This window comes from Solanum lycopersicum, chromosome 5, assembly GCF_036512215.1.
Source record: "Solanum lycopersicum chromosome 5, SLM_r2.1".
Lineage (NCBI taxonomy): Eukaryota > Viridiplantae > Streptophyta > Magnoliopsida > Solanales > Solanaceae > Solanum > Solanum lycopersicum.
In genome coordinates, this window is record NC_090804.1 from 23,892,378 (window position 1) to 23,918,870 (window position 26,493).

A 26,493-nucleotide genomic window follows, 5' to 3' on the forward strand; every position below is an offset into this window, starting at 1 on the left:
TATAATAGCGAATAATCAAGCCTTATTCTTTCAGCAAAAGGAAGATTTCTCATAAAGTATTTATAATTAAAATATTTCTAGATATAAGATGTCTTATTAATTTTTTGTTCTAATATTTTGGCTAAGAAAAATATATAATCTAATTTATTAGTTATTTCTTTTTTAAAGCTTGTAGTTTTTAGGTCTTTTAATAATATATCTGCTTTTACATATAAGTCTTGTAATTCTCTTTTAACCTTTTTATATTCTCTAGTATTTTTATATGGTCTTCTCATATATTATCCTACCGAATTATATTAATAAGGATTATTTTTAATTATGTCACGACCCAAAACGAGCCGTGAGTGGCACCCACACTTATCCTCCTATGTGAGCGAACCAACCAATCTAAACCCCAACTTTTCAACCATAATAAACAGAATAAAATGCGGAAGACTTAAACTCATTAACGAAATCAATAATTAACTTCTAAAACATCAAAACTTATCATTATCCCCAAAATCTGGAAGTCATCATCACAAGAACATCTATCCTCAAATTACTAAATCTAAGAGTATCTAAGAAGCTAAAATAACTAAACAGCTAGTCCATGCCAGAACTTCAAGGCATCAAGACGTGAAGAAGAAGATCCAGTCCAAGCTAGAAACAGTAGCTCAACCTGAAATCTGACGTGATGAAGACTGGCTAGAGTTGCGGTTGAGTTGAAGACGACGGTACGTTTGCTGCACTCCGGAAATAACAAAGAGAAAACATACAAGTAGGGGTCAGTACAAAACACGAGTACTGAGTAGATATCATCGGCCAACTCAAAATAGAAAGCAATATATATCAGATAATATCATAAAATCAACTACAATACTCAACGGTAGCAACAACAACTACAAGAATCACTGATAACAACGCCAAGTACACCCATGAGGACTCAAGCCTCCATACCATACTCATTGGGGAAATAGGTTCATTAATTTGAGTATATTAACATAATCCAAGATTCATTCTCTTTATTCCTCTTGTGTCGGAACGTGACACTCCGATCCACTAATACTACGTGTCGGTTCGTGACACCCGATACCCTAATACTATGTGTCGGTTCGTGACACCCGATCCACTAATACTATGTGTCGGTTCGTGACACCTGATCCCCTAATACTATGTGTCGGTTCGTGACACCCGATCCCCTAATTTTATGTGTCGGTTCGTGACACCCGATCCCCTAATACTATGTGTCGATTCGTGATACCCGATTCCCTAATTCTATGTGTTGGTTCGTGACACCCGATCCATTAACCTCATTCTTTTAGTTCATCAAGCCTTCTTTTATACCAAGGCATCATTATTAATAGAGAGGTTTTAAGGTTTAAGATTCAACAGCCTCATCATGCTTATTTTATCACAATTATACAATCACATCATGCAAGCACACAATTAAGCATATAGAAGGGTTTACAATACTACCCAATACATATCATTCGCTATTAAGAGTTTACTATGAAATAGCATAAACCATAACCTACCTCCACCGAAGAATTGAAGTCAAGAAATCTACTTTTCCAATGCTTTCCTTTCTTCTTCGTTTCTCCCTCTCTCGTTCGTTCTTTCTCCCTCTTCTCTTTTTCTGATTTTTTTTCCTTATTCAAACTCTTTTTCTTTTACCCTAATTACCATATAATTAAGTGTAAAAGATGACAAAAGTAACCCACTAATAAATTCAAGGTTATCTCATTTAACCCCCAAGTAATTGAATTATTAACATTCAACCACTAACTTTATAATTATAAGCAGGAATAGTCCAAAACGCCCCTTAAAACTTTTAACAGAAATCCAACCCAGTCAGGGTTACGCAGTCTGTGATGGGCCGTCGTGCCTGCGACGGTCCGTCCTGCAGCTTCCGTCACAAAGTTCAGAGACTAACTTTTCACTAAAGGGCGTGTGACGGTCCGTCGTGCTCACGACGGTCCGTCCTGCCATGTCGTCGCGAAGTTCAGAGAGTTGTTCTCAGTACCCAATTTTTCAGAATTCTAAGTCTTTTGGAACGAGACACACGCGACGGTCCGTCGTGCCCATGACGGTCCGTCATGGGATCCGTCGACTCAGACAGTTATTACCAGAAATAAACTCTACTGCTCAAAATGACTAACAGGTCATTACAATAGATACCAATTTACCCATCGTTCATCCCTGAACGATCACAAGAAGAAAAACAAGGGCGAAAAGGAGTACCTGAATCTGTAAACATGTGTGGGTATCTTTCTTGCATATCGACCTCCTTCTCCCAAGTGGACTCTTCAACGGGTCGATTCTTCCATTGAACTTTGATGGATGCAATCTCGCTTGATCTCAACTTGCGGACTTCTCTATCAAAAATGGCAACAGGCTCCTCCTCATAAGACAAATTCTCATCAAGAAGGACTGAATCCCAACGAATGATGTAGTTTCCATCACCATGGTACCTCTTCAACATAGACACATGAAATACCGGGTGCACCCCTGAGAGTCCTGGGGCAAGGCTAATTCATAAGCTACCTCCCCCACGCGCTTCAGAACTTCAAATGGGCCAATGTATCTCGGACTAAGCTTACCTCGTTTACCAAACCGCATCACCCCTTTCATGGGTGAAACCTTCAGCAAAACTTGCTCGCCCTCCATAAACTCCATGTCTCTAACCTTTCGATCAGTATATTCTTTCTGCCTACTTTGAGCCGCTAAAGATTTTCTTGAATGCATTTCACTTTATCTAACGATTCCCTCAGAAGATTAGTACCCCAAGGTCTAACCTCAAATGCATCAAACCACCCAATGGGAGACCTACTTCTTCTCCCATACAATGCCTCAAATGGGGCCATATCAATACTTGATGATAGCTATTGTTGTATGAGAACTCTGCTAAGGGTAAGAAGTTATCCCAATGACCACCAAACTCTATCACACATGCACGAAGCATATCCTCCAAAACCTGAATCGTTCGCTCAGACTGACCATCGGTCTGAGGGTGAAATGAAGTACTAAGATCCAATCTAGTACCTAATTCAGCATGCAATGTTTTCCAAAAGTTAGTAGTAAACTGCTTACCTCTATATGATATGATGGAGAGTGGAACTCCATGCAATCATTTAATTTCTGAGATGTAAATTTTGGCTAACTTCTCTGCATTATAAGTCACTTTGAACGGAATGAAATGAGTCAGACTTAGTTAATCTGTTAACAATCACCGAAATAGAGTCATACTTACCCTTCGTCTTTGGAAGACCAACCACGAAGTCCATTGCAATTCTCTCCCACTTCCATTCAGGAATGGGCATTCTCTGAAGTGTCCCTTCAGGCCTCTGGTGTTCATACTTTACTTGCTGACAATTCGGGCATTGAGCAACAAAATCCACAATGTCACACTTCATCCTACTCCACCAAAAATGTTGCTTTAGGTCACGATACACCTTGGTTGCACCAGGATGTATAGAATACCTTGAGCTATGAGTCTCTGCGAGAATAGTGTGAATCAAATCATCGAAGCGGGGTACACATACTCTTCCCTTAATTCTCAAAACACCTTCCTCATTGATTTTTGCTTCTTTAGCCTCTCCTCGCAATAACTTATCTCGAATCCGGATCAGTTTCTCATCAGTGAACTGCTTTCCCTTAATCTTGTCAAGAAAGGAAGATCTTGCCTCCACACAGGCCAAAAATCCTCGCTTCTAATTTACTTCTAGCCTCATAAGGTCATTAGCCAAAGTCTGAACCTCTCTAGCCAATGGGCGTCTAGAAACCTACAAGTGGGCTAGGCTTCCCATGCTCCCTGCCTTTCTACTTAAGACATCTGCCACCATATTAGCCTTTCCCGGATGATACAAGATAGTGATATCATAGTCCTTCAGTAGTTCCATCCATCTCCTCTGTCTCAAATTCAAATCTTTCTGAATAAAGACATACTGTAAACTACGATGATCCGCATAGACTTCACACTTAACCCCATGTAGATAATGCCTCCATTGCTTTAATGCAAACACAGCTGCCGCTAACTCCAAATCGTGGGTCGGATAATTACGTTCATGCACTTTTAATTGCCTCGAGGCATAAACAATTACATTCTTCTGTTGCATTAGCACTGCACCCAAACCAGAATAGGATGCATCACAGTAAACAATGAAATTCTTACCTTCCACTGGCAAGGTAAGAATTGGTCCAGTAGTCAACAAGGTCTTGAGCTTCTGAAAGCTTTCTTCACACTCGGCCGTCCATACAAATGGAACACTCTGCTTAGTCAAGTTTGTCAATTTGGAAGCAATGGAAGAAAATCCCTTGACAAATCGACGGTAGTAGCTAGCTAAACCAACAAAGCTCCTTACCTCTGTAACATTAGTAGGTCTTACCCAATTCTTCACTGCTTCAATCATGGAAGGATCCACCATCACTCTATCCTTAGAAACTACGTGCCCCAAGAAGGACACTGAATCTAGCCAAAACTCACACTTAGAGAATTTGGCATGAAGCTTTTTCTCCCTCAACATTTCCAATACCATTCTCAAGTGCTCCTCATGTTCTTTCTTGCTCTTCGAGTATACCAGTATGTCATCAATGAATACAATGACGAAGAGATACAGGTATGGCTTAAAAATCCCATTCATCAAGCTCATGAAAGAAGCAGGGGCGTTCGTATGCCCAAAAGACATTACTAAGAACTCATAATGGCCATACCTGGTCCGAAAAGCAGTCTTGGGCACATCCGTTGCCCGTATTTTCAATTGATGATAACCAGATCTCAAATCGATTTTTGAGAAGGTACAAGCAACTTGTAACTGATCGAACAAATCATCGATGCGAGGAAGAGGATACTTGTTCTTAACAGTTACCTTATTCAATTGTCTGTAGTCAATGCACATCCGAAAACTTCCATCCTTCTTCTTCACAAACAAAACGGGAGCACCCCAAGGGGATGCACTTGGTCTGATAAAGCCTTTGCTTAACAACTCTTGATGTTGGGCCTTTAACTCTCTTAACTCAGCGGGAGCCATCCTATAAGGGGGTATAAAGAATTGAAGTCAAGAAATCTACTTTTCCAATGCTTTGCTTTCTTCTTCGTTTCTCCCTCTCTCGTTCGTTCGTTCTCCCTCTTCTCTTTTTCTGATTTTTTTTCCTTATTCAAACTCTTTTTCTTTTACCCTAATTACCATATAATTAAGTGTAAAAGATGACTAAAGTAACCCACTAATTAATTCAAGGTTATCTTCTTTAACCCCCAACTAATTGAATTATTAACATTCAACCACTAACTTTATAATTATAAGTAGGAATAGTCCAAAACGCCCCTTAAAACTTTTAACAGAAATCCGACCCAGTCAGGGTTACGCAGTCTGTGACGGGCCATCGTGCCTGCGACGGTCCGTCCTGCTGCTTCCGTCACAAAGTTCAGAGACTAACTTTTCACTAAAGGGCCTGTGACGGTCCGTCGTGCCCACGACGGTCCGTCCTGCCATCGTCGCGAAGTTCAGAGAGTTGTTCTCAGTATCCAATTTTTCAGAATTCTAAGTGCTTTGGAACGAGACACCCGCGACGGTCCGTCGTGCCCATGACGGTCCGTCGTGAGATCCGTCGACTCAGACAGTTATTGCCAGAAATAAACTCTACTGCTCAAAACGACTAACAGGTCGTTACAAATTATTTTAATTCTTTCTCTTATTTCTTTTATGTCAAACTCTACTTGATTTAATTCTTCACTAATTTGTTGTTGAGATTGTCTAAGAGTTTCTCTAAGAGTCTTTACAGAATTTTTATATGTATAAGTTAAAGATAATCTTAATTTTAATATAAGTAAATGGCTTTCTAAAGATTTTTTATGTAATTTAACTATTTTTAAATGTTGTCTATTATAAAACAAAGTTCTAAGTAAGCAAATGTTTTTCTAAAATAATAATCTTTTTTCATATAAGGTCTTTTAGATCTAAGTCTCTAATACCAAAATATAATGATGTTTCGATAAAAGTTGCTTTTTATAGTACGATAAAAGTTGTTTTTTCAATAAACTCGTTAAACTTTTAATGTTGCTTTTTCAATAAACTCGTTAAACTTTTAATCTTGTACAATCCTACTTAGTACCCCTTTACTCTCTTGTTCCATTATGTAATTATCATATTAGTTTCTAGTTTTAACTTCCCTTTTTTTTATGAATCTATTATTACTGTTCATCTCTTTTTCTCTTAGCCTTTGTTCTTAAAAGAAATCTTCTTTAACCACATCCCGGATTTGGTTATTCATAGTTCTTTTCTCATAACATTTAACCTAAAAAATTTCCTAGAAATTTACAGGTTAATCCATCGATACTATTAAGAAGCTAAGAGACTAACCATATACTAGGTAACATAGATTAATGATGATATTCATAAATTTACATAAGTTTATCAAATAATTAACATTTTATAAACACACATAATTTACATATATGGGAAGTTTACTTTTTTATTAATTCTTCTATTCCAGCTGTATTTATATTTTTACCTTCTACTTTTTCTTTAAAATTTTTATCTATCTTATTATGTAGTTGTAATAAAAGTGATCTTATTATATTGTTCTGTTGTATAATAATTTGATCTGATTTTGAAGATGGGCTAAAATCTTTATCATCTGATGAAAGGGCTAAAATCTTTATTTAGGGTTAATTGTTTTTTTAAAATAATAAAAATAATTACAAATTTTATGTAAAACATTTGCATTTATTTTAGAAAAAGCACAATTTATAGCATCGAAGAGACAAAATAATTTTTTTATTTTTCATCTTTTTCATGTGGGAATTGTTAAGTATTTATCATAAACATGTTAGGATTTTTTTATATAAAAAATTGAGCAGTTATATATATATATATATATATATATATATATATATATAGAGAGAGAGAGAGAGAGAGAGAGAGATAGAGAGAGAGAGATGTACATGCTATTGGATTGTGCATTTTTAGTTATTTTTTGAGAACGTATATATATTTATATCTTGATATATATGAATAAATCACTTTCTTAAAAATACATTCGAATGATGTGTTATAAGATTTATATAAATTCTTAATTAACTATCTTTACTATTTCAAAACAATTAACTGTAATTACATGTGTTCTTGTCTCTTTTTTATTCGAAATATATAATTTTGTAATATTTAATTTTAAAAAAAAAAACAAAAAAAAATGAAAGATTAAGTAAAATTTAAGTATAAACCTTTAGATTCTAATTTATATGTTTTATAAGTGTAAAACAATTTAAAATGTTTGTAGAAAGATAGTTATATGTAAAATAGGAGATTCTGATTTTTTCTTTTCAGTTTTTTTGAGTAATATGTAAAATTTAAATGTAATCTTCTAGATTCTAATTTATAAATATTTATAGAAAGATAGTTATAAGAATATAACCAATAATTTATACTCACAAATACTACTAAATGAATAAGATATTTTTGAAGATCCTTAAAGTTATTAAAATTAAAATATAGATTAATTCAAAAAAAGTAACTATATTAAACCTGATTGTCCCTTTCATAAAATAAATTTGATAAATTTTATTTTACCATAAATAAAATTATATTTTTGCAATTCAAATAAAAAATTTAATCCTTCAACTTTAGTTTCGAACAAAGAAATCTAATTATGTTGTTTGATTAGTATATAAAATATACACTATAAAAAAACATATTATAATAGCATATATTTGTTTCAATTATAACTCAACTTGTGCATTGAATAAATGGAGTTCTTCCTTGTATGAAGGAATATAATAAGAGTATTGTTACGAAATAAATCAAATATATTTAATTTTTAAACTATATTTAAAGCACTTAAATACCTATTGATTATATTATAATTAGCTACAAACTCGATTGTAACGATCCTTTTGATCGTTTTGAGTACTAAAACTTTTTATTTCATCAAAATACTTTTCGATATATTTTAAATAGATATTTTGGACTATTTGTAATTATTATTATAAAATTAGTGGGGTAGTTTTAATAATTCATTTAGTTGGTGGTTAAAGAAAATAACATTAAAATTAATAGTGGGTCACTTTTACTACCTTTATAATTAGTTAGGTATACAATTAGGGTAACAAAAATTAAATTAAACAAAAAGAATGTTTTTTTTAAATTATTTCTATCCTTATACAACTGATGTGCGCGGGAATTAGTGTGCGAGAGAACTCAACTTTGACGTCGTTGGAATGTGATAAAAATTTCTCGAGGTAATGCATAATGAAGCTCCATATTACTTTTCACAAATTAATGATTGGGGGAGGGGTTTTATATTATTTTAATATTATGGTGAGAATTATTATTATTATTATTATTATTATTATTATTATTATTATTATTATTATTATTATTATTATATATGTTGGTTGGAAATCATTAAATTGAGAAACTAAAGTCTTATGATAATGTTAAAGTAATTAACAAGAATTGAAGTTACAATTTCTGGGCAGCTTGTGGATTGACTATCTTTGTTTATATTGTTAATAAATTGTAAAAGATAATTACGATATAGTAATAATGAAAATTTGAAATTTAATGAATATAATAAGTTTGTGTAGGAATTTGTTATTCTAGAAACTTGAGGTTAGAGTGATTATACAATATTAGTTGGTAGTTTTTGTTAGTATTAATGTATTAAAATGAATTAAAACGTTATTTAGTTATTCACGTGAGTTTGTGTTCTTGGAATTATTTTAAGACCTCTTAATGACCAATTAATTATCGACAATGGACTAATTAATTACATACATATAGTATATAGAATGAATAGAGTCGCTTGAAAGTGAAGGTCGTGGATACTACACATAATTTTAAGTATCTCGTTATAAATTAAGTTTTTAATTATAGAGGTAGGTAATTAAAAATTAGGTATATCAAATTATTTAAGTATCATCAAGATTGTGCCAATGAAAAGAATTAAGACTTAACCCTAACCTTAAATTTGAGAAATGAGAAACTTAGCATATTAATTGATCTCAAGATTAGGAACTTGAATATAGATTTCTATTTGATGACTTGTGGGATCTAACCTAGAAATATAGCAACATATATGTCTATTGACTCGTATTTACAAATATGGTATACTTGATAGATTGGAAAAGCTTGGAGGCTTTGAGGAAAAGAAAAGTATTGAAAAAGTAGTTTGCATGACTTCGTTCTTCGGTGGAGGTAGGTAATGATTTATGATATTTGATAGTAAACACTTAATAGTGATTGATATGTATTGAATTATATTGTGAAGCTCTATGTACTTGACTGTGTGATTGTGAGATTGTGTGATTTGGTTTTGTGGTTTGTGATTGGTCTGAAATCATGAGACCGTGAAATTTATAATCTTGAACCTCTTATCGAAATTATGCCTTGAATAAAGAAGGCTTGATGAAATATTATCATTGAATTAAAAGTGGTGATAATAAATGATAAATTAATGGTATTATTGGATTGAAGTGTCACGTTCCGACACAGTATAATTGGAGCGGAGTGTAAACGTTTCGACACGATATTTTTGTTATCAAAGTGTCACGTTCCGACACAGTATAATTGGATCGGCGTTTCACTTTCCAATATGGTATAATTGGATCGTAGTGTCACGTTCCGACACGATAATATTAAAGGAAAAACATATTGCATTAATTGAATTACTCAACCTCAAAGAACTCAATTTCCCGAAATAGTTTAGTTGGAGGCATGAATCCGCATGATCTTGATATTGTTGACACTTGTTCAAGTTGTTTGTTTCTTATCAACTGTTAAGTTCTATAGTTGAGTTCATACAATTATTCATTGTATATTACTATCTATTTTGGGTTGGCCGGATGATACCTACTCAGTACATGTTGTCCTGTACTGAGTCATACTTGTGTTTCTCTTTGTTTCCTTTTATGAAATGCAATGAGTGTACCAATGACTTCAAATTGACCTTAGATCTAGCGAGTCTCCCGCATATCAGGTTCCAGGGTGAGCTATTCATTCAAGCTCGTGTTGTATTCTTTCGGTCATGACATTATGTCCTATACTTTCGGCCACATACCATTTTATTCTTCTATTTTGGTGTATTTGATATTTTTAGACTTAGTACTGGTGATTAGATGTCCTTGATGTTATGACTTTCACATTTGGGGAAATTATATTTAGTAAGATTTTGAATTTCCTCATTATCTTTATATTTTGTAAGCTAGGTTAAATTGGTTAGTTCTCCCACTTAAGATATTAATTGTGGGTGTCACTCACGACTCGTTTTGGGTCGTGAAAAACTTGGTATCAGAGCGTTAGGTTCGTTGATCTCATCACACAAGGACAGGTCTAGTAGAGTCTTGCGGAACAGTATGGGGACGCCTTTACTTTTCTTCGAGAGGCTATAAGAATTTAAGAAAATTTTATTCCTTCTTTCTTTCGTGCTACAACTTGAGTCCAATTGGTATCTAGATGATACAAATTGATATCTAACCTTCTTCACTTTATTGTTCTTAAAGTTGAACTCCCTATTCTTCATGGGTACTGAATATGAAGATGCTTATGATTTCCTTATTTGTTGTTATGTGAGTTGTTTCATAAGATGGATATGGTAGAGTGATGGGACATTGAGTTTCTGACTTACTAAGTTAGGGATGATTCGAAAATTTGGTGGCAGTTTCATGTTGAGTCTTGCCGGCTATGAAACTACCTATGACTTAAGACAAAAATTTTCTTGCTTCTTAATGAAGAATTATATACAATAGAATTTGAAGAATAGGAGGAAACATAAATTACTGAATAATAAGAAGTATATGTTTCACCAATTAAGACAAAATCTCTACTACGATTCGTAGGTTGAGTGTATATCAGCGAGGGTCATCAATGCTTACTTAGTTGGAGTTATGAAGTGCATTACTTTCGTTATTGACTTGATATAAGAAGTAAAGAAAATTTCTTCGGCTAGGGAGAGAACAAATTCAATAATATTTTGCAGTTATTCAATAGGTAAAAATGTGTGGGCTATTTGTATGATGTGTGCTAGTGATGGATTTAACGGTCTTGCACGGTATGATACTAGTATTACATGAAAACGAATACATCAATTATTAAATGTAAATACTAACTACTAAGAAGTTATTAGCAGTATGACGAGTTTAGATAATGAGATTCGGTGTTGCTTTCACATTTGAGAAACCAACTTGTTTATTACTACGGGCGCTTGGATTGAGAAATTATTTATTTTTTAAAAAAAAAATAGTGGTGGATAATTGGTACGGTATCAATAGATTTAGGTTGTGAAATATATCTTGAGTGTTCTGAATGAGCATTGGTAGTTTTATCTTTTGTTTCAAAGAGTAAATTGATACTAAAATGACAAACTAATAGGGAAAAAGAAGTCCCAGGTGAAGTAAATTAAAGCTTTTAGTAAGAAAGTGTGTAAAAAAAATAATTGGGTTAGTCCCTTAAATTTTAATTGGTATACCTAAGTTTAAGGTGTCAAGTCGAGGAAAAGGTTCACTTTGTAGCACTGACAAGGGTTTGTTGAACATGATGGTAATACGAGTTAGTGATGAATTGTGATTGAGATGCAACTATAGAACACAAATTGTTTGTCAAAAATAAATTGATATGAGAATAATGACTTGTGAGTATCTAAGGTGTGATTTTCTATTACTAACTGAGTCACATGGTTGTATAGAAAGTTTTGAGAGATGTTGGGACACCGCAAGAGTAGAACTTAAAGGAGTTAGAGTCATAACTGAAATAAGATAAAATTTGTGGGATATGTAGCTTTAGAAAAAGGTGAGAACAATAATATTCTCTCTAATTCCAAGGGTTAAATAGGTATTTTTAGGAAGGTGATTATTGGGTTCGGGGATGTGTGGTTTCATATATTTTACTATGGTTATGTTATCATAGGTTTATTAGATTGGTTAAAAACTATGGAATAAGACTTAATAAAAGAGTGTATATACGTTCAACTCGAGTATGATGATAAGTTCTCTTGTGATATTGAGTTTATTAATGACTATAGTTGAATTTTTAGCGAAAGATATGATATAATCGATGAAGAGGTGATCGATGATAAGTTAATCACACAAATCTTTAAGGTATGAGCTATGTCGGTAGATAATGAGATTGAGTTACACACATAGGTTTACAATTTAATTTTTTTCATTATACGTCTGCATTCCTGGTGATATGTTTTGTCAAGGTATGAATTTGTAAGGTAAGAAATAATTGATCGCATTGAGTGTGGAACATTTGTAAGGACTTGTGCACAATTTGAGTAAAAAAAAATTGGTTACTTTTTATTGATAAAGAACCTAACGGTGGGATTCAGATAATATTTTAATTTAAAGGCTAAGGTAAAAATGTCAAGGGTTTTTAACCAAAGAATAAGATCCGTAAGCGAGACAACACGAGGAACAAGAGTGTGGTGTATTGAAGAGTTCAAGATATTTAGAATTTTTTGGCTTAAATTCTATTTCTAAGAAAAGTAAATGACTAAGACCTCTCATATAAATCCTTAGTTGTAATTGCAGGTAGTATTGATTTTCGCATAATATATTATATATGATTGCAAAATGTGAAATAGTATGGTACAGAATTATCGTCGACTTTTATAAAGATGGAATTTTATTTGGGTGACAAACAATGAGGTATGTGTTGGTTTAGCATGGTAGCTAAAACATGGTATGTAGAAGTGGTGTGATGTGGACTTTTGGTAAGATTCAATGGTTTGTTCTCCATGAAAAAATCGAATTTGGAATTTGTGTTATAAGCTTTGTTTGGAACGCGTATTTGTCATAAAATGCTTAAATAGAAAGAGAGATAGCCATAATTTGAACATATATTTGATAAGAATATTTTGATATTAATCATGGTTTGGGAGTGAGGTAAATGATCGATGTTGTTATGATATTCTTTTAGTATTAAGAGTGTTGACTTTTATGGATGTGGGATTCGATAAATCAAGTATGAGTTCAATTATAATAAAGACCAAATTGGTGATTGTGGTGGCTAGAAAATCAGAGAGATAGCGTTAGATGAATGAAAATATGTTTTATATGGACACTAAGAAAGGAGTATCTAGAGTTTTTTGACCTTGGTTATGTACATTCTTATGTGACCAACAACTTCAATATCGGTGTTGTTTAGAGTATGATTCAATCCGCGTGTGTTTTCTCTTCAAAGGGTGAGTCATTAGTAGTGGATCGTGTGTACCGATTCTATGATTGTCCTCCTTGTAGGGTGGCCTTGTTCTTTCTAGATATGAAAGCTTTGGTGTTGTTTATGGTAATTGAAGTATACTAGTGATCCAATACACAAAACTTTGCTTACGAGAATTTATAGAAGAGCTACCATGAAAACTTACAGCTGTTCGATAGACTTAAGAGTTATCTCACCATCGGTATTATGATTTGGCTATGTGTGATGGAATGTGAGGACCATTGTATTTTCGTCATTCTTAAGGTTTGATTATAATAGGTACTAATCTAGAATTTTGAGAATATTGTTAGAGGTCATGTTTGCTTGGATGTATCACACGATTGATGATTACTTGATCATTTTCTTCTTGAGGTTAGATAAGTTTAATTTCCCTTGATGAGTACCTTATGTCTATAGATAATTTTTTTTTAAATATAACATAAGCTCATGGAAAGTTTATGTTGCCAGAATGAAATATTGAAAAGATCTATGATGGTTTGTGCACTATAAGTGGGTGGTGGTTGATTTAGGTTCACTTCTTATTGGAATCCGTATTGATTCAACATTTTATTGTGGTTATGTGAAAAATATTCCACCTAATGGTTGTGTCAAGGTCCTTGAGAATATGTTGTACATGTGTGTGCGATTAGCTTTGAAGGCTATTGAGAATGCAATTGTTGTTAGCTGAGTTTACATACAACAATAGCTACCACTTGAGTAGTTTTGTGACACTATTGAAACATAGTATAAGAGGAGATATAGCTCCCCCGTTGGTTAGGTTGATGCATTTGAGTTAAGACCTTGGGATACTGAGCATGATATGCATGAAAGATATTCGCAGGTTTTTGTTGATTCTTGTACCGAATGGTATCCTCGCCTTCTTTTGATCGCTCATGGACGAACGATAGGTAAATTGGTATCTATTGTAATGATCCTTTTGATCATTTTGAGTATTAGAACTTTTATTTCATCAAAATACTTTCTGATAGATTTTAAATAGATATTTTGGAGTATTTGTATTTATAATTATAAAATTAGTGGGATAATTTTAATAATTTATTTAGTTGGTGGTTAAAGAAAATAACATTAAAATTAATAGTGGGTAACTTTCAATACCTTTATAATTAGTTAGGTATACAATTAGCGTAACAAAAATTAAATTAAATAAAAAGAATTTTTTTTATTTCCATCCTTATACAACTAATGTGCGGCGGAAACTATTATGCGAGAGAACTCAACTTTGACGTCGTCGAAATGTGCTAAAAGTTTCTCGAGGTAATGCATAATGAAGCTCAATATTACTTTCAACAAATTAATGGTTGGGGGAGGGGATTTATATTATTTTAATATTATGGTTAGAATTATTGTTATTATATATGTTAGTTGGAAATCATTGAATTGAGGAACTAGAGTCTTATTATAATGTTAAACTAATTAATAAGAATTGAAGTTACAATTTGGCAGCTTGTGGATTAATTATCTTAGTTTATATTGTTAATAAATTGCAAAAGATGATTACGATATAGTATTGGCCAAGCATTTGAAAGTTAATGAATATAATATGTTTGTGTAGGAATTCGTTATTTTAGAAACTTGAGGTTACAATGATTATACAATATTAGTTGATAGTTTTTGTTAGTGTTAAATGTATTAAAATGAATTAAAATGTTATTTAGTTATTCACGTGAGTTTGTGTTCTTGGCATTATTTTAAGACCTCTTAATGGACAACTAATATTGACAATGGACTAATTTATTACATACATATAGTATATAAAATGAATAGAGTCGCTTGAAAGTGAAGGTCGTGGATACTATACATAATTTTAAGTATCTCGTTATAAATAAAGTTTTGAATTGTAGAGATAGGTAATTAAAAATTAGGAATATCAAATTATTTTAATACCATTAAGATTATGTCAATGGAAAGAATTAAGACTTAACCCTAACCTTGAATTTGATAAATGAGAAACTTAGCATATTAATTGATCTCAAGATTAGGATCTTGAATATTGATTTATATTTGATGGCTTCTGGGATCTAAGCTATAAATATAGAAATATAGATGTCTATGGGATTGTATTTACAAATATGGTATACTTGATAGATTGGAAAAGCTCGGAGGCTTTACGGAAAGGAAAAGTATCGGAAAATAGCTTGCATGACTTCGGTTCTTCGGTGGAGGTAGGTTGTGGTTTATGCAATTTGATAGTAAACTCTTAATAGTAATTTATATGTATTGAATGATATTGTGAAGTTCTCTATGTACTTGACTGTGTGATTGTGAGATTGTATGATTTGGTTGTGTGGTTTGTGATTGGTCTGAAATCCTGAGACCGTGAAATTTATAATTTTGAAACTCTTATCGAAATGATGCCTTGAATAAAGAAGGCTTGATGAAATAGTATCAATGAATTAAAAGTGGTGATAATGAATGATAAATTAAAGGTATTATTTGATCGGAGAGTCACGTTCCGACACAGTATAATTTGATCAGAGTGTCACGTTCTAATACGATATTTTGGATCGGAGTGTCACGTTTCAAACGGTATAATTGGATCAGAGTGTCACATTCTGACATGATATAATTTGATCGGAGTGTCACGTTCCGACACGATAATATATAAGGAAAAACATATTGCATTAACGTAATTACTCAACCTCAAAGAACTCAATTTCCCCAAATAGTTTAGTTGGAGGTATGAGTCCTCATAGATGATCTTGATATTGTTGACACTTGTTCAAGTTGTTTGTTTCTTATCAACTGTTAAATGCTATAGTTGAGTTCATACAATTATTCATTGTATATTAGTTTTTATTTGCGTTGGCCGATGAAACCTACTCACTACATGTTGTCCCGTACTGAGTCATGCTTGTGTTTCTATTTGTTTACTTTTATGAAATGCAACGAGTGTACCAATGACTTCAAATTGACCTCGTATCTAGCGTGTCTCCCGCATATCAGGTACCAGGGCGAGCTATTCATTCAAGCTCGTGTTGGATTCTCTCGGTCATGACATTATGTCCTATACTTTCGAACACATACCATTTTATTCTTCTATTTTGGTGTATTTGATATTTTTAGACTTAGTACTGGAGATTAGATGTCCTTGATGTGATGACTTTCACATTTGGGAAAATGATAAATAGTAAGATTTTGAATTTCCGCATTATCTTTATATTTTGTAAGCTAGGTTAAATTGGTTGGTTCACCCACTTAAGAGGTTAAGTGTGGGTGTCACTCACGACTCGTTTTGGGTCGTGACAAATATATTTATAGATGATAAAAAATCACTTGTAAATTAGTGATTATAAGGATATATCTTATAAAATCATGTAACTTGCTATTATTAGTTTAATTTGATAAGACATTTCTAATTTTATCGTTTTAATTTTCACATATATATCATTTTAATAAATGTAAGAGAAAAAACAATGTTAGTGTCACTCATTGAATAAGAAATAGAATGAAAAATAATAAAATTTAAAATTATTAAAGATTACAAATGTAGATAAAAAGAAATAGAAACCTAATTCAATTTAAAGAATTCAAATTAAAAATATGATAGAAATAAATCAAATTGAATTAAATAAACTAAAAAAAAACACCACAACACATTATAAATATAACACTATCGTCATATATAAAGAATTATCACTTTGATAAATATTCATCGTCTTCTCCTTCTCCTTCTCTTTCTCCTCCTCCTCCTCCTTTTTATTCTTTTGAAAATATTTATACGATTTTTCTTCTAGCATCAAATGAGATACATATTCATCACCCCCCCCCCCCCCCCCCCGCCAAAAAAATGCAAAACAGAAAAATTGAAACACAAATAGCATTACACAATTGAATAAGAATAGATTCATTAATTTTCTTAGTTGAATTTAGTTATGTATATATAGAAAATCTAGAAAATTAGAGAAGTTTTACATACCTACTTTAAATTTAAATTCAAAAAGTAACTAGTGTGTCAATTTGTTCTTTTTTATCAAATTTAAAATGTAATGACCTGAAAGGTCATTTTTGGAAATTTGAATATTAGTGTAACTTGAGTTAATTAATTGATAGTTAATGGGTTAAAGTGTTTATTTATTTAAAATCCTATATTACTTAACCAATTTATATTAAAATAAGTAGTAGGTCTTCTCACTTTTAATATATAATTAATTTTAGAAAAAAAACGATCATAGAAGAGAGGCGAATGACATACTTCGAGGCCATAAAATAAGCGACCCATGCTTCAGGTAAATTCCAAAGTTTATTTTGTTTAGGGAGTAATTTTTTATAGGTAAAGAACATCATATTAATGATTGGTGATGAGTTGTATTATTATATTAATATGTAAAATTAAAAAATTTGAAGGATTATAGCGGTCTTGGTTGAGAGTTTTAGGGGCATTAATTAATGATATGTTCTTTGAATGGTGAAAAGTAAATTGAAATTGAAAAATGCTATTATGCAGGTGGGTTATACAATTAGATTGGATAGGTTGTTACTTAATGTGTGGGTATTAAGGGTTAATTAATGGTTGCCGCCACTGTTCATAATCGGTTGACTTCCGTTAATGAATATTATTTCGTTATCATATTATAAAGTAAGGTTTGATATATTGTCACGACCCAAACCGGGTTGCGACTGGCACCCACACTTACCCTCCTATGTGAGCGAATCAACCAATCTAACCTTAACATTTCAATATAATATCAACAGAAAGTAATGCGGAAGACTTAAACTCATTAAATAAAGACCAATTCATTAACTTCTAAAATTCACCATCTATTATTCCCCAAAATCTGGAAGTCATCATCACAAGAACATCTACGATCAAATGACTAAACTAAGAGTATTCTAAAAAGCTAAAAATACATAAGAAGCTAGTCCATGCCGGAAGTTCAAGGCATCAAGACTTGAAGAAGAAGATCCAGTCCAAGCTAGAAGCATTAGCTCACCCTGAATTTCCGATGTAGTAAGACTGGCTTGAATTACTGTTGAGTTGAAGACGATGGCACGTTTGCTGCACTCCACAAATAAACAAGAAGAGAACATAAAAGTAGGGGTCAGTACAAAACACGGGTACTGAGTAGATATCATCGGCCAACTCAAAATAGAAATCAATATATACTGGGTAATATCATAAAAATCAACTATGATACTCAACATGTAGCAACAACAAATACTATATCATTAACAATTACCGTCAAGTTCACACATGAGGACTCAAGCCTCAATACCATACTCATTTGGAAATCATGTTCATTAGATTGAGTATATTAACATCTTTCAAGATTCATTATCTTTATTTCTTTTGTGTCGGTACGTGACACTCCGCTCCCTCAATATTCATTAATCCTCTTGTGTCGGTACGTGACACTCTGATCCCCTAAATCTATGTGTCGGTTCGTGACACCCGATCCCCTAAATCTATGTGTCGGTTCGTGACACCCGATCCCCTAAATCTACGTGTCAGTTCGTGACACCCGATCCCCTAATACTACGTGTCGGTTCGTGACACCCGATCCCCTAATACTACGTGTCGATTCGTGACACCCGATCCCCTAATACTACGTGTCGGTTCGTGACACCCGATCCCCTAATTCTACGTGTCGGTTCGTGACACCCGATCCCGTAATACTACATGTCGGTTCGTGACACCCGATCCCCTAATTCTACGTGTCGGTTCGTGACACCCGATCCCCTAATCTCCTTCCATCAATTCATCAAGCCTTCTTTCTTACCAAGGCATCATCAATCCCATTATTTTAGTTCATCACGCCTTCTTTTATACCAAGGCCTCATTATTAATAAAGAGATTAAGATTTTGCAAGATTTGGGATTCAATAACTTCATCATGCTTAATATAATCACAATTATATAATCACGTTCATGCATGCATATAATTAAGCACATAGCAGGGTTTACAATACTACCAATACATATCATTCTCTATTAAGAGTTTACTATGAAAGCATGAAAACCATAACCTACCTCCACCGAAGATTAGTGATCAAGCAAGCAAATTTTTTCTCCAAGCTTTGTTTCTCTTCGTTTCTCCTCTTTCTAGTTCGACTCTCTCTCTCTCTTTCTCTTGTTCTTTCTATTTTCTTTATTCAAAACCCTCTTTCTTTTACCCTAATTAACATATAATTAAGAATAAAAGATGGAAATAATGCCCCACTAATTAACTTAAGGTTACCTCTTTTAACCCCCAAGTAATTAGACTTATTAACATTAACCCACTAACTTTATAATTAAGGCAAGAATAGTCAAAAACGTCCCTTAAAACTTATCAAGAAATCCGACCCAGACTGGGATTTCGGAGTCTGTGATGGCCCGTCGCGCCTGCGACGGTCCGTCCTGCTGCCCGTCACAGAGTTCAGAGACTCAATTTCTCTGAAGAATCTGTGACGGTCCGTCACACCTGTGACGGTCCGTCCTGCCATTCCGTTACGAAGTTCAGAGAGTCGATTTCAGTATCCAATTTTCAGTTTTTCTAAGTGTTTTGAAACGAGACCCTGCGACGGTCCGTCGTGCCCATGACGGTCCGTCGTGGGGTCCGTCGCCTCAGCCTGTTTTTCCAGAAATAAAATCTGCTGCTCAAAACGACTAAACAGGTCGTTACAATATATACCAATTTACCCATCGTTCATCCCCGAATGATCACAAGAAGGAAAATAAGGGCGAAAAGGAGTACCTGAATCTGTAAACAGATGTGGGTATTTTTCTCGCATATCCGCCTCCTTCTCCAAAGTGGCTTCTTCAACGGGTCGATTCTTCCATTGAACTTTGATGGATGCAATCTCCCTTCATCTCAACTAGCGAATTTCTCTATCTAGAGTGGCAACAGGTTCCTCCTCATAAGACAAGTTCTCATCAAGCAAAACTGAATCCCAACGGATAATGTAATTTCCATCCCCATGGTATCTTTTCAACATCGACACATGGAATACCGGATGCACTCCGGACAGCCCTGGAGGCAAGGCTAACTCATAAGCCACCTCCCCTACTCGCTTAAGTACTTCAAAGGGACCAATGTACCTTGGACTTAGCTTACCCCTTTTACCAAACCGCATCACCCCTTTCATGGGCGAAACCTTCAGCAAGACTTGTTCACCCTCCATAAACTCCAAGTCTCTAACCTTCCGATCTGCATACTCCTTCTGTCTACTTTGAGCCGCTAGAAGCTTTTCTTGAATAGATTTCACCTTCTCCATTGAATCTCTCAGAAGATCAGTACCCCAAGGTCTAACCTCGAACGCATCAAACCAACCAATGGGGGACCTACATCTCCTACCATACAATGCTTCAAATGGAGCCATATCAATGCTCGAGTGATAGCTATTATTGTATGAAAATTTCGCTAAGGGTAAGAAGCTATCCCAATGGCCACCAAATTCTATCACGCACGCACGAAGCATATCCTCCAACACTTGAATCATTCGCTCAGACTGACCATCGGTCTGAGGATGGAACGCAGTACTAAGGTCCAACCTAGTACCCAATCTGCATGCAATGTTTTCCAAAACTTAGAAGTAAACTGCGTACCTCTATCTGATATGATGGATAGTGGAACCCCATGCAATCGAACGATTTCTGAGATATAGATCTTGGCTAAATTCTCGGCATTGTAAGTCACCTTAACCGGAATAAAATGAGCAGACTTAGTTAACCTATCAACAATCACCCAAATAGAGTCATACTTACCCATTGTCCTTGGAAGACCAACCACAAAGTCCATTGCAATTCTTTCCCACTTCCATTCCGGAACGGGCATTCTCTGAAGTGTTCCTCCGGGCCTTTGGTGTTCGTACTTTACTTGTTGACAGTTTGGACATTTGGCAATAAAATCTATAATATCACGCTTCATTCTACTCCACCAAAAGTGTTGCTTTAGGTCACGGTACATCTTGGTTGCACCCGGATGTATTGAATACCTTGAACTATGAGCCTCTGTCAGAATGGTGTTGATCAAATCATCGACGCAGGGTACACATACCCTGCCCTTAATCCTCAAAACACCTTCCTCATCGATTTGTGCTTCCTTAGCCTCTCCTCGCAACACTTTATCTCGGATCCTGATCAATTTTTCATCATTAAACTGCTTTCCCTTAATCTTGTCAAGGAAGGAAGATCTTGCCTCCACACAAGCTAAAAGTCCTCCCTTCTCATTTACTTCTAATCTCATAAGGTCGTTAGCCAGAATCTGAACTTCTCTAACCAATGGGCGTCTAGAAGCTTGCAAGTGAGCTAGACTTCCCATGCTTCCCGCCTTTCTACTTAAAGCATCCGCTACAACATTCGCCTTCCCCGGATGATACAAAATAGTGATGTCGTAGTCCTTCAGTAGTTCCATCCATCTCCTCTGTCCCAAGTTCAAATCTTTCTGACTAAAGACATACTGTAGGCTACGATGATCCGTATAGATCTCACACTTAACCCCATATAAATAGTGTCTCCATTGCTTTAATGCAAACACTACCGCGGCCAATTCCAAATCATGAGTTGGATAGTTACGTTCATGCGCTTTTAATTGTCTTGAAGCATAAGCAATCACATTCTTCTCTTGCATTAGCACTGCACCCAAACCCGAATAGGATGCATCACAATAGACAATGAAATTCTTACCTTCCACTGGCAAGGTGAGAATGGGTGCGGTAGTCAACAAAGTCTTGAGCTTCTGAAAGCTTTCTTCACACTCATCCGACCATACAAATGGAACATTTTGCTTAGTCAAGTTCGTTAGTTGGGAAGCAATAGCAGAGAATCCCTTGACAAATCGGCGGTAGTAGCTAGCTAACCCAACAAAGCTCCTTATTTTTGACACATTAGTAGGTCTTACCCAATTCTTCACTGTCTCAATCTTAGAAGGATCCACCATCACTCCATCCTTAGAAACCACATGCCCCAAGAAAGACACTGCATCTAGCCAAAACTCACACTTAGAGAAATTGGCATAAAGCTTTTTCTCCCTCAATATTTCCAATACCATTCTCAAATGCTCTTCATGTTCCTTCTTGCTCTTTGAGTATACCAATATATCATCAATAAATACGATCACGAAGAGGTCCAAATATGGCTTAAAAATCCCGTTCATCAAGCTCATGAACGCAGCAGGGGCATTCGTAAGACCAAAAGACATGGCACATCCGTTGCCCGTATTTCAATTGATGATAACCGGATCTCAAGTCAATCTTAGAGAAGACACAAGCACCTTGTAACTGATCGAACAAGTCATCAATGGGGGGAAGAGGATACTTGTTCTTTATGGTTACTTTTTTTAGTTGTCTGTAGTCTATACACATTCGAAAACTCCCATCCTTCTTCTTTACAAACAAAACTGGAGCACCCCAAGGAGATGCACTTGGTCTAATAAAGCCTTTGTTTAACAACTCTTGAAGTTGGGCTTTTAACTCTCTTAACTCCGCGGGAGCCATTCTATAAGGGGGTATCGAAATGGGGCGAGTACCCGGTTCAAGGTCAATACAGAAATCAATATCCCTATCTGGTGTCATACCAGGAAGATCTGCAGGGAACACATCCAGAAATTCACGGACCACCGAAACCGACTCAATCGAAGGTACTTGGGTAGTGTCATCCTTGAGATGTGCCAAGAAAGCTAAACACCCTTTACTAACAATTTTCTTAGCACGAAGAAAGGAGATGATACGCACCGGATCGGAAGTGTAGTCACCCTCCCACAAAGTTCACCAAACAAGACCTATATACCTTTTCAACTACCACAGACTCACCCACCGGAGTAGAAACACGAATAGGCATATCAAGTAATTCACAATGTAAGTTTAGACCATTATCAAATGAGGAAGATACATAAGAAAATGTGGATCCAGGATCAAACAATACAGAAGCCATGCAATCACAAACCAGAAGATTACCTGTGATGACAGCATCAGATGCCTCCGCTTTAGTCCGCCCAGGGAAAGCGTAACAATGGGCCCTATCGTTTGTCTGTCGATTGCCCCTACCATGTTGTGATGTAGTGGCTCCAATTTTCCCATCACCTCGACCATTTTGGTGACCACCATTACCTCGACCACCACATCCTCCAGAATAACGGCCTCTACCATGACCACCTCTACCTCTAGCCATTGGGGGTCTATAACTCTGTTTGGGATAATTCCTCCTAATATGTCCAGTCTCCCCAAATCCATAACACTCTGTAGAGTCAAGCATAGGCCTCTCAGAGAAGTGTTGACCGGTCTGAGGTGGACCCCCAACTACAGTCTGTAGCGAAGACTGAATTGGTCGAACTGAGTAACCTCTGGAACCCTGTCCTCTAGAGTAAGAACCATTAAACTCACCTCCCTTTCGAAACCTCTTTGATGTCGATGCCATGGTGAATTCATCTGGCTTCACTCCTTCCACCTCTGCCACGAAATCTACCACTTCTTGGAAGGATTTTGCCGTAGCCGCTACCTGTAAGGCTGAAATCCGCAACTCTGACCTCAACCCCTTCACAAAACGATGAATCCGCTCTTGTGGACTGAAACAAAGTTGGGTGGCATATCTGGATAGTGCACGAAACTTAGCCTCATATGCATTGACCGACATCCTACCTTGCTCTAGGCTCAAGAACTCATCCCTTTTCCTATCCCTCAATGTCCGAGGTGGTGCCTCTGTTTGTTGACACTCAATATGTGACCACCACCACATTTTGGCGTTCCCTTGAAACTGATAACTCACGAACTCAACACCAAACCGATCTACTATACCCATCTTGTGTAGTAGCTCATGACAGTCAACCAGAAAATCGTAAGCATCCTCAGATTCCGCACCCTTGAAGACTGGAGGTTTCAATTTCAAGAACTTACTGAAAAGTTCATGTTGATCATTTGTCATTATAGGCCTAGTAGTCAGACGTGGAAACGTGCCTATATCTAATGAGGCATCCATACGAGGAGCCATAGTGGCTGTATGTTGTACCTCTGAAACCGGAGGTGTTGGTGCAGAAAACACTGGAGGTGCCTGACCTAGATCAGACAACCCACTGAGATAGGCGAGAACCTGATTGATCATCTCTAGGGTAGGTTGGGGTGGCAATCCCTCATTCTGCACTTGTTCATTTTCCCCATCCTCCCCTTCTCTTATTACTTCCTCAGTCGGTGGAGGAGTCACTACCGTAGTATCAGATGGGCTAGGTGCTCGTCCTCTTCCCCTAGAGGACGTCCTCCCACGACCTCTACCACGGCCTCTTGCCGCTGCTCTTCCTCGAGCTACAGCCCCAATGGCTGGCTCAGACGCACCCTGTCCCGCTGGTGCTGGTGTTGGTGTTGGCGTAGTCGTTGCTCTAGTTCTAACCATCTGCGAAATAGAGTGAAGATGGTCAGATACCAATTTGTATCACCTAGATACCAATTGGACCCAAGTAATAGCACGAAAGAAGAAAGAAAGAATGAAATTTTCCTAAAGTCTTATAGCCTCTCAAGGAAAAGTAAAGGCGTCCCCCTACCGTTCCTTAAGACTCTACTAGACTCGTTCTTGTGTGATGAGACCAACGAACCTAATGCTCTGATACCAAGTTTGTCACGACCCAAACCGGGTTGCGACTGGCACCCACACTTACCCTCCTATGTGAGCGAACCAACCAATCTAACCTTAACATTTCAATATAATATCAACAGAAAGTAATGCGGAAGACTTAAATTCATTAAATAAAGACCAATTCATTAACTTCTAAAATTAACCATCTATTATTCCCCAAAATCTGGAAGTCATCATCACAAGAACATCTACGATCAAATGACTAAACTAAGAGTATTCTAAAAAGCTAAAAATACATAAGAAGCTAGTCCATGCCGGAAGTTCAAGGCATCAAGACTTGAAGAAGAAGATCCAGTCCAAGCTAGAAGCTAAAAATACATAAGAAGCTAGTCCATGACGGTCCGTCGTGGGGTCCGTCGCCTCAGCCTGTTTTTCCAGAAATAAAATCTGCTGCTCAAAACGACTAAACAGGTCGTTACATATATTGAGATAGGTCATTAGATATTAGCTAATATCATTAGATTTACGGTATTGGAGAATGAAAACTCAACCCTAGACTTTAAATTCGGGAATATGAGGATTGAGATAATAATTGACATCAAAATTTAGAAACTTGATTTCAGGTTGGTGTAGACTTTTCGATCTAGGCCATATCTATAGTAATATGGGTGTGGTTATCTTTGAAATCTCACTGTGAATTTACTTGAATAGATTGCATTATTTTGAAAGTTCAACATAATGGGAAGACCCAAGTCCTGGAGTAATCATTCGATTGTTTGAGACAAGTGAATTTCTAAATTGTTGTTAAGTGTATGGAATGCGTGTATTTCCTTGTGGTATATGTTTGAGAGTAACGGGAATGGTGATGGGTTGACTTGTCCACATTGAAAAATTCTAATGATGAAAAAAAATGTATAACAAAAGATAATGTGATTAATTGTTTATGTGTGATGTGTTGAGAAAGGTTTGAAGGCTTGTTAAATCATTAGTGATGTGATTTCATGTTTGTGTGGTTGTGAACTGTGTAATTTTATGAAAATGGTCCATCTCCTCATTATTTGAGTGAACATGTCATTTGCATTATTCTAAGGAATCGGTTGTGACAACTGTTATGTGCATTGAGAAAGAATGAGTACTTAAGAGGATGTACCATTTCGAGGGACGTATCGCACACCTTGATGGATACTATATTTTGAGGGATGTATCACGTGCCACAATGGTTACTATTATCGAGAGTCGTGTCGTATGCCGCGACAGATGCATGGAGAGATATGTCCCCAATGGGTCTCTCACTGAGAGACAGTAATGTGTATCACTAGGTCAGATATGCATCATTATACTTGACATTGCATTCCATTGCATTGCACATACTTCTCATTAGTGAACTTGATATCGTGTTTTGCTGATCTTGTGATTGCCTTTCTGCGGAACTTATGATTAATTAACATTGAGTTTATTATTGAGGATATGTAATTTGTTGAAGTATTGTTATTGGGATATGTAATTTGTTGAAGTATTGTTGTTGAGGATATGTAATTTGTTGAAGTGTTGTTGTTGAGGATATGTAATTTGTTAAAGTGTTGTTGTTGAGAACATGTAATTTGTCAAATTGTTGTTGTTGAGGATATGTATTTTGTTTAAGTGTTCTTGTTGGACTATGTGCACTGTAAACTATGAGTTGTTAGGTTAGGATGATTTTTATGCAAGTTGTAGTTGTGGAGGTTCGGTTGGGGGTGGTAGGAGTACCCGTATTTCATTCCCGTAGTTTCCGTTTAGAGGTTTACTTGTTGAGTACCGTGTGGTTTGGTACTCACCCCTTGCTTCC